Source organism: Camellia sinensis, chromosome 9, assembly GCF_055761805.1.
Source record: "Camellia sinensis isolate YWXY chromosome 9, ASM5576180v1, whole genome shotgun sequence".
In the NCBI taxonomy this organism is placed as follows: Eukaryota; Viridiplantae; Streptophyta; class Magnoliopsida; order Ericales; family Theaceae; genus Camellia; species Camellia sinensis.
Genome location: NC_138969.1, coordinates 173,182,111 through 173,200,643, shown reverse-complemented (window position 1 = coordinate 173,200,643; position 18,533 = coordinate 173,182,111). Strand labels below are relative to the sequence as shown.

The 18,533-nt window shown below is 40.4% G+C and overlaps 2 long non-coding RNA genes across 2 annotated transcripts; one reads left to right on the top strand and one right to left on the bottom strand.

Moving 5' to 3' along the window:
- Positions 1 to 7,965: 7,965 nt before the first annotated feature.
- On the top strand, positions 7,966 to 9,642 carry LOC145798858 (uncharacterized). The gene is made up of 2 exons (XR_014340639.1): positions 7,966 to 8,560; positions 8,720 to 9,642. It is a non-coding gene; the product is annotated as an uncharacterized LOC145798858 (long non-coding RNA).
- Positions 9,643 to 10,323: 681 nt separating this feature from the next.
- Positions 10,324 to 16,443, bottom strand: LOC145798857 (uncharacterized). The gene is made up of 3 exons (XR_014340638.1): positions 16,225 to 16,443; positions 11,002 to 11,099; positions 10,324 to 10,892 (listed from the first exon to the last, which is right to left on the bottom strand). It is a non-coding gene; the product is annotated as an uncharacterized LOC145798857 (long non-coding RNA).
- Between the last annotated feature and the right edge of the window lie 2,090 nt (positions 16,444 to 18,533).

Sequence of the window (18,533 nt, the reverse complement as noted above, 5' to 3'; positions counted from 1 at the left end):
GCTTCGAGGAAGTTGGCGCATTATTTTCACGCCCATACCATTGTCGTACTGACCGAGTTTCCCCTCAAGGCCTTGTTTGAACGGGCGGACTTTTCAGGCCGAATTCTTAAGTGGGCGATTGAGTTGGGACAATTTGATGTGAAGTTCCAGCCGCGCACCGCTATCAAAGCCCAGTCCTTGACAGATTTTGTCGCCGAGTTCTCACCTGACACTCATCCGGTTTGCCCGGTCGATATTACCGTGGCAGATGATGAGATGCACGCAAGACCATCCGAAATACAACTAGTTGGTGGTAGTAGCGACGCGGAGTTTGCGCGCACCTGTGACGCACCCTCAGTTTGCACGGTTATACCACCCGATGATGCGATGACAGAGTTGTGTATCACCAACCCATCCACTCTGTCCGGTCCCGCATCACCAAGGGGGGAAGAAATTGAACCACACCGCTCAGAACCTGATGATTCGCCTACGGACTTGAGCATTACAGATCAACTTGCCAAGTCCGGTGTCGAATCATCAAGGGGGGAAGGAATGGATCCACACAGCTCAGAACCTGCGGCCGGCTTACCACCGCAACTTGATGATTCGCCCACGGACTTGAGCATTCCAGAACTTGCTGAGTCCGGTACCGAATCACCAAGGGGGACTGAATTGGAACCGGTTTACACAGAACATGAAACCGCACAGCCGAGCAGTTGTGATCCCATTGCCCTTCGCAGCTCTCAGGACCCATCCGACTGCTGGAAGCTTTTTGTCGGGGAAATGTGGAAGCTTTTTGTTGATGGAGCGTCCAACCGTCATGGTGCCGGCCTAGGTATCGTTCTTATCTCCCCGGATGGCCTAACCATTGAACATTCTATCACGCTTGGCTTCCCAGCATCTAACAACGAGGCTGAGTACGAGGCACTTCTCGCCGGGCTCAAAAGCGCAATCCAAATGAAGGCTACCGAACTCCTGGTGTACAGTGATTCCCAGCTTGTGGTTAACCAAGTCTCTGGGATTTACGAAGCAAAGGACGACAGGATGGCGAAGTACCAAGCTCTAGTCAGGGAACATATCAAGCAGTTTGAGGCAATCAGAGTCCAACAGATTGACCGGGAAGCAAATAGCCGAGCTGATGAACTGGCCGGCCTCGCTTCCATGGTAGATAGTACGTCTCCAAACCCCCTGTTGATTGACTTTCTTCCGCGGCCAAGCATTGAAGACGCCGGGCAGACGGATGTACTCTGCGCCGCGCTGGGTCCTTCTTGGATGGACCCCTTGATCTTGTTCCTCAGAGACCGGACGCTTCCAACTGACAAGAAAGAAGCACACAAAATCCAGGTGAAATCAGAGCGGTTTTGGCTCTCTCCATCTGGCGCGTTGTATAAGAAGTCCTTCACTGGTCCTTATCTAAAGTGCGTGCACCCGAATAGTGTGGAGGCCTTCTTATTCGAAATTCACGAAGGCATTTGTGGCAGCCACATAGGGGGCAGGCCTTTGGCATACCGAGCTATTTCGCAAGGATACTGGTGGCCGTGCATGCAGGCCGACGCACAAAAGTACGTCCGCAAGTGCGAAAAATGCCAGAAATTCGCCCATCAGATCCATCAGCCTGCTAGGGAACTTCTTCCTCTCACCAGTCCTTGGCCCTTCGCCATGTGGGGGCTAGATATAGTGGGGCCACTGCCAACAGCACCGGGCAACCGGAAATTCTTTATTGCGGCCACAGATTACTTCACGAAATGGGTTGAAGCTGAGCCCTTGGCAACCATCAAAGAGAAAGACGTGAAGCGGTTTGTCTGGCAGAACGTGGTCACACGGTTTGGTGTCCCCAAAATTTTGATCTCTGACAACGGCACCCAGTTTGACGGTCGCCTATTTAGAGGATTTTGTGAAGATTTGAAGATAGAATTCTACAATTCCACCCCGGCTTACCCGCAGTCCAATGGTCAAGCCGAGGCATCAAACAAGACTATACTGGATGGGTTGAAGAAACGGCTGGAAAAGGCAAAGGGAAAATGGGCTGAGGAATTACCCAGCGTCCTTTGGGCATACCGAACAACCCCGCGACGTTCTATCGGGGAAACTCCATATGCTTTGGCTTATGGCATGGAGGCGGTCATACCCCTGGAAGTTGGCATGCCCACCCTAAGAAGCGAGAGTTTCGAACCCGAACTGAATGCCGAAGCTATTGCCTTGGAGTTGGACCTAGTGGAAGAGCATCGGGAGAAGGCCCTCATCCATGTGGCCGCCTACCAACAAGAGCTCTCCAAGAAATACAACAAGACGGTGCACCCCAGACCATTCAAGGTTGGTGATTGGGTTTTGAGGAAGGTTATGGGCAACACCCTGGTGCTAGGAGAAGGCAAACTAGGGGCAAATTGGGAAGGACCCTACAAGATCACCGGTCTGGCGGGCAAGGGGGCTTACCATTTGGAGGATGTAGAGGGAAGAGCAATACCCCAGCCATGGAATGCGGCCAACTTGAAATTGTATTATTTTTAAGTTTTTGCTTTCTTTTCTTGTGCAAAGAAATTTTTTGGCTTGCACTACAGCATGTAATTCTTTCTGTCAATTTATAGAAGTAATTTCGCTTTAGCACTTGGACTGTTGTTAAAGACCGAGATGATGTATTCCGGTTGGAAGAGTTGGTGTTTTGTCCAACTTCGGATTCCCAACCGAGATGATGTACTCCGGTTGGAAGAGTTGGTGTTTTGTCCAGCTTCGGATTCCCAACCGAGATGATGTACTCCGGTTGGAAGAGTTGGTGTTTTGTCCAGCTTCGGATTCCCAACCGAGATGATGTACTCCGGTTGGAAGAGTTGGTGTTTTGTCCAACTTCGGATTCCCAACCGAGATGATGTGTCCAACTTCGGATTCCCAACCGAGATGATGTACTCCGGTTGGAAGAGTTGGTGTTTTGTCCAACTTCGGATTCCCAACCGAGATGATGTACTCCGGTTCGAAGAGTTGGTGTTTTGTCCAACTTCGGATTCCCAATCGAGATGATCTACTCCGGTTGGAAGAGCTGGTGTTTTGTCCAACTTCAGATTCCCAACTGAGATGATCTAATCCGGTTGGAAGTGTTGAAGATTTGTTCAAACTTTGTTATTACCAACCGAGATGGTCATTTCGGTTTATGAATTTGTTTGCTCTGCTTAAGTACTTCAACCGAGTTATGAATTCCGGTCGACGAGGTGTTTTGTTCAAACAGACTTATACCGAGGTGCTTTGCTGAAAATGAAATTGATGGCAACCGCGCAAACACTAGGCAAAATTTGGCTTTTTCATTGATAAGAAAATCAATACAAAAGGTGGGGACATAGCCCGGTTACATCAAAAGCGTTGAAAACAAAAATACAAAAGAGAAAAGAAAACTAAACTAAGGGGGAGAGATTGGTGAACTCGTCCTCGCCAGCATCAGCATCAAGGTTGATGGTTGGACTTGCATCTTGGGCACCGGGCTCATCATTGCCGGGCTGCTCTTGCACCTCGGCCTCCTCTGCCTCAGAATCTGTCTCACCGTCTCCCTCTTCAAGTCCTTCCGCGGCCTCAGCTTGCAAAGCGCTGAAGACGTCGTTTGCATAAGGCACGAGGTAGACCGGTAGCGAAGCTGGAGGAGGGTTGGCAAATACGTCGGTGTCAGAGCCCTGGCCGAGGTGTTCGCAGGTGGACTTCCAGCCGGCCTTGAAGTAGATGTCTTGTGTTGCAAAGACTTGCTTCTTGTAGCTCTGCTCGGCCTCGTTAAAACCGGCGTTGTTGGCAGCCCGGCAAGCTTTCTTCTTCGACTTCTTCAGGGTGTCCACCTCGGTATGGAGCTCATTTTGTTTTTTCTTGGCCGCATCCAGCTGACCGAGCAGTCGGTTATTATCGGCGTTGGCCATCTCAAGGGATGACTTAGCCCGGCCTAGCTCGGCTTGAAGGCTCTCGACCTGGCTGGCTGTGTCGTTGGCCTTCTGCCGGAGTCTGTGGATGCGCTCCATGACCAGGTGCTGCTTTTGGATGGCCTGCAAAATTAGAATTTGATCAGAGAAGAAACCGTGCAAACACTTGCGAAAATTGAAACAGAGGATTGAACTTCTTACCCTGGCCATGGACTTCACGGCGGATTTGACCAGCCGGGTGTCAGGGACGTGGTCGCTTCCAACCACATCGCTGGGAAGTAGCAAAGCCTTCGAGAGATCGAAGGCAAGCAAGTGCTCCTTGTCGCCATTGATCGAAGCATTTGCCGGGATCTCTTTTCCCCGGTGCTTCAGCTGCGGCCGCCATGCTGGGATGGAGCTGACCCTGTCGACCGGTTGCTCGGTTGCCAGTTCGGTGATGAGCTCGGCAGAGGGATCGGCCCGTGGTCTTTTGCCAGCCCGGCGTGTTTCTTGGCCAGACTGCCCGGCGGCTGGAGAAGCTAAAGCAACCACGGCGGCACTCGATTGACCGGCAGCCGGGGAGCGAGCGACGACACTCGGTATCTCGGCCGAGGTTGCAATTAGAAGGTTTTTAATTCGACTTCTTTTGGCCATTTCTTGCTCGTCTGTTAACCGGATTAAGGGAACGTCGGGAAGGGTTGGGTCTGGAGGTGGCGAAGGAGCTCTGAGGAAGTCAGTTACTCTACTCCGGCGCGGAGCAGAATACCTGTAGGTCGGGGTGTAGCCGAGTAAATCGTTGCAATCTCGGTAGGAATACCGAAGCACGGTCCGAATTGCCTCAACGTTGGGAAATTGATAGTTGGCTTGCAAGGCTTGGATTGCTGCAAAAGAAACAGGAAAACCGGTTAGTTGCAGAGTAAAGAGTTAGGCTGACCGAGCAAGTTTGAGTGGCTTACATGAAGAACCGAAGTCCTTGTTTATAAACCAGCCCGGCACCTCGGCTGTTTCGTAATTGCCCGACACCCAGAAAAAATCGTCGTCGTGAAGATCTTTATCCGGGGTGCCGGTTATAATTTTGTCCTTGCCCGGCCTTATCTTTAAGTAATAAGCCAGGCCGTCCCCGGTGTGGCCCATTGTGTATTGCCTCAATATCTCGGCTAGACCTAAGTTGGTGCCTAGCCGATTGTTCAATTCGTGAATGCCGTTGATTATTCTATAAGTATTGGTGGACACTTGTGTGGGTGCCAGCCCGGTGCAGCGGAGGAACTCGGTTATAAGTGGGTTGAGCGGAAAACGGAGGCCCCCTTCGACAATTGAGAGCACGGTGAAGGGGCATTGGTCTAGTCTGCCCCAAGGTGTTGTCTCCTCTTCTGCCAATTCGAGATGGACGTCGGCCGGGATGCCGTACTCCTCTCTGAAAGCAGCTAGCGCGGCCGGAGTATCCACTAGGAAGCGGAATTTCCCCATTTGTGGCCGGACTGTGGTAGCTCGGCTGAGGTGTTTGGCACAATGGCAATTGTTAATCGCTCGGTCTTGAGAACCTGAGGAATGGACAGTGGTCCCCTTGGACTCTGCAGGAAAAGGAGGGCAAGTGTAATTGTGAGCGCGGTCGCGCGGAAGGAGCTAGTTTTTAGCTCGGTCGTTAAGGGTGTCAAACCACCTCGGTCTCCTAAGCTAACTAAAGAGCTCGGTCGCCCAGGCAGGCCAGATATTAGCCCGGCTGAGCGACCATTTCCTTTTGTTATCTCGATTTTTGCTGGGGTTGAGATGAACTTGTTATTTGCTCGGTTAGATTAGTTTTTTGGATCAAAAGAGGACCAGGAGCCCGGTTCGCCCCAGTTCTTCAGTGTTCTTCATGAAGATGAAGAACACCAAGAACAGTGGGAGGTTTAGGACGGATTCTATGGCCTATGCCCTAAGAGCTACGTTTTTGTGCCCTAATGTGTGTAATATGAAAGAAAATAGCAACTCGAGGGATCGAAGATCTTACCTGTGAAGGGTTGAAGCTGTTCTTCCAAGCACGAGGAATGGAAGTCGAGTCTGAGGAAATGGCTTGAGCTCTGAATCGTCAGGTAGAGAAGAAGCAGTAGGAAGAAATGATATAAGGGGGGTCTTGCATATGTAAGCACGAGAGACCGCCCAAATTCAAATTCTGGCAAAAATGGCAGGTTGGCTGCTCGATGACCAATGGCAGCCCGCCACGTGTCCCCATTTATGGCAACGTCAGGACTGAAACGACGGGTTGAAGAGTCGAAGAGCCAACCGAGCTACTTTCGAAGGAACAGATGTCAGCCGAGGAGTATAACCGGGCAAGTTTGCAGACAGTTGTTAACTAGCCCGGTCGCCCTTTGGCATCTTGGAGACCGGAGAAATGTTATCTCGGTCGAAGTGAGTAATCCCAGTCACGCTTTCGCGAACGGAATTAAGGGGCAATTGAGAGGGTGATTTATGATCTGGAGTCGGGCCGAGGTAACGGCCGAGCAGGTTGAGAGCCCAACGGTGCATGGGGCCGAGATGATTGACTATCCGCCAAGAGATGGGCTGCCAGAACTTGGGCCAGGCAGAACTTGGGTCGAGTGTGTGTTGCCCCAGACCGTAAAGAAGCTGCTCGGTTGGACCGAGCTGCTCGATCGGGCGATGGCCGAAGCAAGACAAGCTGAGTGACCGACGCCCGGAAAGGTGTGGTCAGCCGAGATAACTGTTTGACCGGCAGAAAGGCCGGCCACAGGAGGTGCCTCGGGCTGGGCTTTGCCGAGATGTCGCCTAGCCCGGTCCTCCTTGGGTGTAGCCAGTGAAGTGCTTGGACATGAAGCACGACACGGCAACGGATAGAGTAGCTCGGCTGCCGAGCTCCAGCTGTGAAGGCAGGCAGTTGAGATTAGGTGATGTTCAGCAAGGTTTATGCTGACAGATGGGATAGCGGAGCCACGTGTCAGGGGATGACTGGGAGTAGATATGGGGCGCAGAGGGTATATAAGCATGTCTACGCCCCCCATACGCGACGGATGAACACTCTGTAAGGAAGTTCTTACACTAAAACACTTCTCTCTCTCTCCCTCTATCCTAAGGTGTGTGCTAACTTGATCGTCGGAGGGTTTTTCCGGCCACACACCGTCGGGTAGCTCACCATTCTTTGCGCGCAGGTGATCGGACATAAACGAAATTCGGAAGAAAGGAGTACGGGCTTGCCGGAATATTTGCTCCCCGTACAGTATCACTTGGTACCTTTTTATGAAGTAGTCCCTCCTCCCTCCCTGCCACCTTCTGCTTCCACAGAAAAAAAAACCATCAACACCACCGGGCCTCCTGCTCCCTTACAGCCATCTTCAGGTACAGTACCACACGAGAATTGCACTCATACACTCTTATTTACGTTTCATTTGATTTTTTCAAAAAAAAAATGTTTTTGGTAGAAAAAGTTCTTCTATGTTTGATTACGATCTTGAAACTAATGTACTAGTAGCCGGTATTAGCAGTGATGTCAAAATCTGGCCAATCTTTAGGAATACTAGCTTTATCTCCACATAAGAGCAATTTCAAATTCAGTATTTTTCACCATCCTAGTCAGAAAATGTTTTTGGTTTTCATAGGGAAGAAGAGAAAAACATCAGTAACATTCATCACTACAATTACTTTGGCAGCCATTTTGGTGATTCTTGTCATCTTCATTGGCAACTATTTGATAACGAGGAAAGTCAAGTCTTCAGGGGAGGCTACAGAAAGTAGGTTAAATCTTCAACCATTTATACTTGTTTTTGGAGCTAATATTATCACTATGTTATTTTGGAAATTATTTTCATTAAGAAAATATTATAGGAGAATTTGAGTAACATATAGTTGGAAGTGTCCTCTCTTTCTTAATATCATGATGTATTTCCATTACATAGTTCAATTTAGTTATTTATTTCCTATACTTCCTCTAAAGATGACAATTCAATGCCATCTGTCGAATCCTTGCAATTTGACTTCGGAACAATTGGAGATGCAACGGATAATTTCTCACATGCTAATAAGCTTGGAGAAGGTGGATTTGGCCCCGTTTACATGATAACTAGATGCATACTCATGCAGTTACAATAAATAAAATGAATTGTCAAAATTGTGGTGTGAAATGAATGTTGCATATGACATTGTTTCTTAAATTATTCTCACAAAAACATAGGGTGTGCTTCTAGATGGGGAAGAAATTGCTGTGAAAAAGCTCTCTGGTAATTCTAGACAAGGTCAAGAAGAATTCAAGAATGAGGTTTTGTTACTGACTAAGCTTCGTCACCAGAATTTGGGTAGTCTCTTAGGTTTCTGCTTGGAAGAGAAAGAATTACTTCTCATTTATGAGTTTATGCCTAACAAAAGCCTTGATCATTTCATATTTGGTACAGTGCACTACTTTTACTTTTTCAAGTATATATAATTTTTTGACATGTGATGCTTATATGATAAAAGTATATTTGAACACATACTTTGTATGATTATGAAAATCATGCCAAACGTGCACATTTGGATTGGAAAATACGTTTCAACATTATACAAGGCTTTGCTCGAGGGCTTCTATATCTTCATGAAGATTCACAACCTCGGATTATTCATCGCAATCTCAAAGCTAGCAACATTTTGTTAGATGCGGAAATGAATCCTAAGATTTCAGATTTTGGCACAGGAAGACTAATCGCATTAGATCATTCCCATTACACAACAAGTAGAATCATGGGTACCATGTAAGTAATTCCTTCACAAACTAAGAATTTATCTTGATTCACCAATCCAAATACTAAACAAAAAACAAAAGATACTCTATGAACAAGTTGAACAAACTGATTATATCATGCAAATAGATCATATCATTGAAAATAATATGATGGACAATAACATGCCAGTGGATATATGCCTCCTGACTATTTTCAACGTGGACAATTCTTGGTTAAGTCAAATATCTTCAGTTTTGGTGTGATTCTATTGAAAATTTTAAGCGGCCAGAAGATCTTTTGTTTCCGTGATATGGAGAATGACGACGACCTTCTAGGCTATGTAAGTATAAGTGTTTTCTTTTCTATTCTTTAATTTTTTTTAGGGGGTGGGTGGGACTAATGACTTATGAATGCAACTAAAAAGAAGAGCTTTCTTCAGAAAGTTTGAGTTTCAATGAGCTTGAGCCAAAAGAGATAGTAGTTATAGATTGCCAATTATTTGAAATACCAAATTTCTTATAGGTAGTCTCAACAGGGGGGGAAAGAAGTTTCTGAGTTGAGGTTATGAAAGCAACTACCATTCAAATTATTGCATGGTTGGTGAAGTTATAAATCTAAATTTTATTACCATATATTCACCTCTTTGAACTCTTACAGGCATGGAAGTGTTGGAGAAAAAATACACAATTCTAGCTATGTGGATTCAACATTGATGACAGGTCCAGAAAGTGAGATTATGAGATGCATCCATATTGGTTTATTGTGCGTTCAAAAAAATGCAGCAGACAGACCAACCATGGCTATTAGTTGTTAGCATGCCCATTAGCTCCTTGTTTAGTCTGTCATTGCCTTCGTATCCTGCATTTTTATTGCCAGAAAGGCAAGGCCAAGGCAATTTGTCGTGTGAGTAATACAATGACAAAGTCAGATCAATCTAAAACTAAATCAACACAGGTTTCAACAAATGATGTTACAATTACTGAGCTTGTTGCTCGATGGTAGTGAAGTAAATTGTAACTTTATTTGAATGTTCGTTTTGAAACAAGTTGGTCTATTGTACAACTTTCTGATGGCGGGTTAAAAGTATAATTCCTTATTTTATTTTTATTTTATATTTTTTTAGGAAAAATTTGTGAGAATTCTACATGCACTTGCATTCCATTAAGTCCCATGGCTGCTCTTTTTTCTTTTTTCTTTTTTTTTCCTCTCTCTCTCGCTCTCTCTCTTAAATAATGTATCATTATATAAGTTATTTGGGAGACTAATCCTTGTTTCAAAATTTTATAAAAAATTTAGACATTTTTACCCTTATTTATGTACAAATACAAATCTATGGAAGTGGTCAACACGCTTATATGGTAACTATTATTTTTAAAATGTCAAATTTTTATGTATACATCCATTTTTAATAAAATTTATATTTTTAAAAATTACTCAATAAGATCTACAAAAGAAAGAAAGTAAACTACTCAATTGATAAAATGAGCAATGCTATACATAATTACTATTTTTACTACATTTTCTCTGTCTAGACATGAGGTAATAGAGCCACAAATGCAAATGAAATTTACTCACTTGTATCTAGGAGTGGAAATAGCATTTGTCAATTTTTACAATGAGAAAGAAAAAAAATTACACTTATAGGATTTGAAATTGTAAAATTTTTCTAAGAAATGTTTTTGAATTTCACATAGTTTTTGAATTAAAAATTAAAAATTTTTAAATTCTAATAGTGTGAAATTTCACATATTTGAAATGTAAATAAGTAAATAAATAAATAAATAAATAAGAAGTAGAAGAAGAAGAAGTTAACTTTCACAGTAACATATTAAGTCCTAATGATAGTTTATAAATTCAAGAAGTCCTTCAACTATGCAAAAGACCACAAATCTCATTTCTAAAACAAGACGATGGACATTCTGAACAAATGGAGTGTTATTTTTGAACTACCTCCACTTCTAAAAAAACTAGTTTCTGCGATTGTTACAAGCCGTCGCAAATAATAAAAATACAGTCGCAAAAAACCTTTTGCGACGGCAAATGGAGGTCGCGAATGTGGGGGTGGCAAATACTTTTTGCGACGGCAATGCAACAGTCGCAAATTATTTGCGACCGTCTAAACTACTTATGGCGACCGCTATTTTGCCGTCGCAAAACACAAAGAAAAATGCTAATATGTATTAGCGACTATCTTGTTACCGTCGAACAAAAAAAAGGTGTAACATTGTGGTAACTTGTTTAAGTTTGTTTGGATCAACTTTTCCCATCTTTCAACATAGACAGGTCTTCCCTCCCTATCTACACCGTGATTACCATGTGGGTAATACTTCAAACCTTCATTCAACTATTTAAATTAAAAATCCTGATGAAAAAAATCAACAAGTAAAGCATAGATTAATTCAAATCCGCGGCAGAAAACAATATGGAGAGCCCACACAACAAACCCAAGGCAAAATGTCCAATGTCATTACCTCCATAATAGTGTCAACACCAATCTTTTCTCCATTGGAGCATTTCAGCCCACATGTGCTTTGCTTTTTCAATATCAAACTTCCTTGCTTTCAAGAACCTGCAGTTTGAACTCATTTATGAATATCATAAACCCAAACACAACAATCTGAATTTCAGATGAAATCTTTCTCAGATCTAACACAATTACTAGATACCACAACAAATCAAAGAAACTAGTGCAGAAAAGGAAACCGAAAGCTAACAGAATTGTGGAAAAAAAAGGTGAAAGAAAAGTACACCAGACAGAAAGTGAAAGATGAGCTTGAAAGGCTTACGGACAGTCAACAATCTTTCATCGGTGAGAAGTTGTAACTTCAGCATGCGTGAGAGAGAGAGAGAGATTGAAATTCACAACATTTCAAATATCCATCATTAACCAATTTAAACTAGTGGAATATGAAAAAAATTTCCAACACATGATGTACATCATTCATATATGTTAATTGAAGCAGACTGGCTGTACCTTGTCTAATGCCAATCTATTAAAAAAGGATCAATTAGAGTTGGAGTATGATCAAGTTAATGGATCAGACCTTTATTTTAAGAAAGTACAGTAAAACATATCATAACACACCAGATGGTAGTGTAACCTCTACACACCAAGAATATATAAGGACCATACACTCTCATCAAAAGAGAGCTCTCCCAAAAAATCTATAAGAACAAAAGATGATTGACAATTTAATTAGTAAACCACTCAAACATTTCTGATTCAGTTCACAGTAAACAAATCTGTCATCTAGAGCAAGAAAGTACTAGTGTGAAATCACTAATTCTAGTCTTATTAAAAAAAGTGTAACTAAAAGCATAATCTAATGATTAAAGTGTATTGAAACAAAAGATCATGTATACATAAAACACCTATGTATGGTTAAGTTGAGAGCACTCACCGTTTTCACGTGCACATTTCAAAATTATTCAAAAGATTTAAGCAAGAATGAGGTATTCAAAAGATTTAGTGTTGGAGACCTTCTTTGTTGGAAGATGGCTATTGTAGGCAAGAGGAAAATGAAGGCTTGGATTTTGGCTTCCTTATGTGTTATGTGGATTATTTGTTGGAAGATGGCTATTTTGGCTTCCTATCTATTATATGTCTAATATATGTCAGAGATGGTGAGCCCCTATTTAGATCAATTTTTTGGATTTTATAGAAACTTCTGAATAAAGGCAGGGGTGTAGATATCTTCTTTGTCTCTGCTTGTATAGGACTTGATTTGTATAGGAATCAATTAACCATCATTCCTGCCTTTTGCTTCCCCATCTGCTTACAGTGCCAGATTAATAAATCTAAGCCCTCCTTTTGGTTAACCTTCACATAAAAATCCGACAAAAGAAGAAGAGGAAGAAGAAGAAGAAAGTTCCCATCGAGAATAGCCAAACTTCTTTGTAAAAGCTTTACATTAATGTCTTTCTATAGTATTCATAACTATAAAACCTTCCCCTAAATTTGGCTACATTACTGCAGAAAAGACAGATAGCAATAATAAAAAAAACGTTTCCTTCTAAATGAACTTGTTTCATTGATTAACAAAAAATACGATCATTTTCATTTTACGGCATATCTTAAAAAATGCTAAATAAACTGAGTATCAATATGTTAAAGATAACATGAATTGAAAGCTACAATCCTCTGTTATAGAGGTATTATTGAGTTCAAATTCCCTCACGAAAGCACATCCCTGTTCCAAGTAGATATTTTTAAAAAATTGAAAATCAATGACAATACACTTTACTACTACCACTTCCCTTTGTGTTGGATCTAGAATTTCTGTAATGAATCACTATAATGGTCTCGTTGTGGTAATTTAATAGTTTAAACTGTGATTGCAATATCTTTTTATTTCAATTTTAACTCGACTTACTAGATAAACCGTATAACATTACTACGGAAAATCATAACGAAAAAAGAAAAAAACACTCCTTTCTGTTTGTCCAACTTTTCATTAATTTCATTTCAATCAAGTTTTGACTTCATAATTCTTTGATTGTATTTGCATTTAAGTGGAGAATACGATGCATATCCTACAAAAATGTGTATAACATGGGCAGCAAGCAAAACCCATTTCTTTTTTTCTTTTTCTTTTTTTTTTTGGTAAAATCCGGGCACAAGCCAATACTACAGAATAACATTATGAGAGGAACCAATCCCCCACATGTCACTTTCTAAAGCCATAGCCAAAACAGAGGGCTCATCTACCAGATATTCACTGCCAACATCCATACCAAGGGCCTTTTTGCAAGAATATCAGAACACACATTAACCTCAAGCCAGATTTGTTGTAGGTTGCACTCCCAACTCTTTTCCATTAGCTCCCAAATTTCTTGACAAATATTTAACTGAGGGTGCAGTAGGTTTGTAATTGTCACTTTCAAGCTCATACATTATTGCACAAAATGTTGATATTCTAAAATTCATTTAAACTTATCTTTAAAAAAAATTAAAAAGAAAAATCCATTTGAACAGACATTTTACAGGATGAGATAAATTGAACCTTCTCTTATTTTCACAATTTCAGCGCACAGAGGGAGAGAGTGAGAGAGAGAGAGAGAGAGAATTCAAACTATGTTGTCTCTAGGAGTCCAAATTTGTTCACCTAATGTGAACAATACACACTTTCCCATTGGTGGATGAGTGAGATGGTCCTACATTTACTTTCAAAAAGAACCAATCAATGAAAAGTGTAATGTTAGTGTGTAAACAAATTTGAATTTGAGCAATGAAAGCTCCCAATACTAATTCTAAATCCATAACAAAATTGGAACAATTTAGCTTCAAACTAGTGAAAAAGATTGCAAATTTGTACAATTCAAGTTCTCACCTATGGATTTCAGAAACAAAATTCAAAATGACTGGAAATTCTACAAAACTGATTAATTGGAAATGAAGATACGGATGCTGCTGCTGTTGTTTTTATAGCCCAACAAATCTCCATAGTAAAAATACTTTTGCTGGAAAACAGAGGTAAAAACAGTTGAAAACCAATCACATAATAGAGCAAGAAAAGACAGATATCATATATATCAGGCTATGCAATCCAACAGCCACAAAGAGGGAGATCCATCTTCAAACTATTTTTTGGAATTGATTGAAAACAAGAAATATCAAATGTTGTAAGGTTTTTTGCCTAGACACAAACAAAAATTCAACCTAACTCAAATCAATATATATAGAGAAAGACTAGAACCTATAACGCAAAAAGCACATTATTTATCATTTTAACCTTTCCATTTTTTTGATTCTTATAATCTTGCCTTTCCAGGTGCAGGCCTTGGATTTGTAACATCATTAGTTGTTATATTCTTTATTGGTATATTTTTTCTGGGTTGGCAAATGGTTTATAAAGTGAATGTCGTTGGTAAAACAGATATACTCGGCCTCCAAGCAAATTAGTGCTGGTATTTCTCCAGGTAGTGTTTTCTGCATTTGGTTTCATAATCCAATGATTAACTAACACTTACATGTTTGATACAATTTAGGAAAGCCACATGCAGTTGCATTCAGGTCGCTTACGGTATCCATTTTTCTACATTATAATCACTAATTAGGGTGGCAATAATGTCCTTATGTAAAGTGCTATCACAGGAGAAATAGTTGGATTTCTGTTAAATTTCCACCAACAATGTAAAATGGTGATGTTTTTTAGCTGTTAATTTAATATGGTTAGTTTTTGTCAACGTCATTATTCATTTATGTTCAACATGTTTGTGCTTATCACTTGTTTTTAATTTTAAAATCAACATCCTCATCTTGGATATGTTCATTTCTAATTATTATTATTACTTAAATTAATTATTTATTTAAATATTGAGTGATGGTTTTTCATTAGTAAGGGGCAGGTCAATCTAGAGCATTGAGAATGTTACTACATACAAATAAGGAGGTTCTGAAGAAACAGAGGGAAGTACAGAGTTTTAAATATCTTGAATCATTTTTATTTATTTATTTTTAAATATTAGGATGTTGGGATGTTTAGATGTTTGGTCTTGAAGTGATGGCATTACACTGGAAAAAGAAACTACTTGCCGTAGACTTAACTCCGCAGGGCCTTCCTCCACCAAAGGAATTGTGGGACCTTTTCTGGAGGCACCTGGAAAGTGGTTATGTTCTAATATTGAAGGTCATCTTGTTTTAGATCATCTTCAAACACAATTTCTAGTCATCTGTCTAAGATGGGAACATTTGGATGGTATTTGGGTAGCAAAGGGAAGAAATTCAATTCTAGTATATTAATATCAGTGAACTTGTGTTACTGATCAATCAAAGAAAATGAATGAACAAGTAAGTAATAAACAAATAAGTATCATCCAGAGATTGCTTAGTCAAAGGAGTCAACATAGGAACTCAAATTTGTATAGTTCTAAAAGGGCTTCTCTCTTTAAATTTGTAATGTAGTTCTTTAAATTTGTAATGTAGTTCAAATATTAAGAAATATATAAACTCTGTCACGAGGTTCATATCTGTATGTATGTTTGTTTCATACTTTCAAGTCACAATGAATTCTGAAACTTGTTCTTTTCTTAGAGTTCCTAGATTTCAAGCATTGTTCCTGCCTTTATGCATATATGTCAATGCAGACTTCACATTTGAAATGAAGCAGAATAACATGATTTTGTTTTTTATGTTTACCTTTCAATATTTTCTTTCACCTACCCACCCAAAAATTTTTCTTTCACCTCTACTGAACTTGTGTTCATTATTTGTGTATGTACTTGCTTTTTACTAGTGAGATACTGAGAGAGTACAGAAGCCAAATGACAAAGTTATCACAAAGAATTATGGAGATTGTGCTGATGTGTTTTGGGGAAGATTTTGAGAGGAAATTTGAACTGCAGTTCACTAATTGTCATGGTTATTTAAGAATATTCATTCATCAATTTTTGATTAATATTCTATGATTAATATTCATTCATGGAATCTGGTAAAACACCAGAAATAAGCTAACAAGTTAGCAAAAACAAGATCATTAACAGAAATCCTGTCTCTATCGATCTGTATAACTTTAAATCAGCAAAAACAAGATGAATCACCTAATAAATCAACAACACAGATTAAAGAACGATCGAAATCAACACAGAAATTCAGAATAAATCAACACAGAAATTCAGCAACTAGGCATGAAACAAACACGCTAGATTACAAAAGAGAGACAAAGAGTTGGATTCATACATAGAAAATAGCTTACCGATTATAGTCTCGATTATGAATCGATCGAAATTTTCCTCAACAGCAGATCGAAATCTTCAAATCTTCATCAACAATCGATCAAAATCTTCAAATCTTCATCTCGCGAGAGTCGAGCGAGAGAGAGTGGAAAGTGAACAGTGAGATTCAAACACGATTGGGTAAAGTTTTACAAGATTTTTTTACATGATTTCTTTTAAAGTCAAGTCGAGTCAATCACACTATTGGGTCAAGTGACTTTTGTGATTTTTTGATTTTTTTAATGTGAAAAGTGATTTTTTTACTGAGGTAAATAATCAGTCTCAAAAAAAATAGATCATATTTCTAATAGTGTCAAATTTATAACCACAGATCTACCCCTTTGGGTAGTACGTTCTATTTGTCTAAAAAAGACTTGAGCAATTCAAATCCATGACAACGTAATTCTGATATTATTTGTTGGACCGAGTTTAATCATCTTTCTTAAAATTAATTGTTGATAAAAAGTGATTAACTTAAAGTCTTTTACGGCATTAGATTTAGTGTCTCGCAGGCACACTTTCAAAGCAGTTATAGAAAGTGATATTATGTTCTAACAAATAAGGATGAAAGATAAATTTATATCACATTATAGGGGTGAAAGTATAATTTACATAAAATAAAATAAAAGAGAGACCAGGGGTATGTAGTTTGAGACGGCAAGAAACTGAACCCAAAAACAAAAACAAAAAGAATGGAAGCAATTTACTAAACTTACCAGAACTAGCAGTGGTTTAGATGTTGGAATAAAATTGGAAATCATGATCCCACATGTTACAACTCATCCCATAAATCTCTCATCCTCTTTTATTTTCAACAGAGTACCTAAAACTCACCAACTGATCATTCAAACACTTGCCACAATCAGACCTACTCAAATCCCTCTTGCACTGAGCCATCCTATATCTCTTCCCACTCTGCCCAACATCCAACACCGACATCTCAATCATCCGCGGCTTATTTGGAGTCATCGACGCAATCCCAGCCATGAATGCCACCCCTTTTGGCACCACAACAGCGTCATCAAAACCCAGATCAGTCGTCACTCCCATCGAGCCTTTTTCCTAGACAACGAAGAAACTTTCATTCGAATAGTGAAGAAAATGTTAGAACAAGTCATCTTGAATTCTTCGGATAGTGGTCTTTGGGTTTTCAAAACTTGGCGATGATCTTGTCTATGTAGAACAGAAATTTAGTGTTTCATGAAATCTTGAGTCATTTTCTGAATAGAGATTGTCATATCTAAATATTGTCTTTAGATTATTGGAACAAGTCGTCTTGAATTCTTCAGTTGGTGGTCTTCGGGTCTTCAAAACTTGGCGATAATTTTGTCTATGTAGAACAGAAATTTGGTACTTCAAGTCGCGTTACTTAGTCACTTTCCTAAAGACAATATTTGCACCCACCAAAAGGTGTGCAGCGGGTTACAGCAAAGTCTACCAGTGTCTACATTAACGACAGTAAATCAGAATACTCTTGATATAATTAAGAAAATCAAGACACTGATAATAACAGAAATTTATCAAGAGGAAGAGAGAGAATTGCAGGAATACTTTCTAGATTTTGGATGAATTGAAATGCCAGATTTCGCAGCCTATTTATAGGATCTTGATGCATCTGATTGAATGGTCATGTCCATTGATTGCATCTACTCAGATCTGACCGTTGGATCGACGATCTATGGAGTAGATCATTCTCATACAAAATAGATGCTTTGACCGATTTTACCTAATCACGATCGGGTACCATCTCATTTGTACGATCATGTATATCTCGAATCAACGACTATGATTCGATCGCTTGGTTGACTCATCACCAACAGATGCCACATCACTGCCACATGGAGCAGACTGTATTCCATGTCACCCATGCCACATTGGATCTACGTCATCGCTTCAACTTGTCTGATGCAAATAAGAAAGCGCCCTCATGCGCCTTTTGCCATCAAACGCCACACAGCCCATGCCATATGCGCGTGCCATTTTTGGCGTGTGAGTGCATGCACACTAGTATCCATCCCACAATTCCATATTCAAATAAATATTCCATATAGTACTTTATTAAGTGTTCCATGTTTTGCTCTCTTTTCGATGTAAGACAAAGTTCCCAAGCTTATTTTCGACTTTCCAAAGAAAAATAATTTTTTTTTTAAAAAACACCCAAAAACTAAATAATAAATTTTAAAAACCCATTTTAAAAATTTCCCAACAGAAAACACCATGTAAACTGACATGGATAGGCCCATAAGGCTTATAGCCCACAGTAAACAACCCCAAACCCATCGCTTGGGAC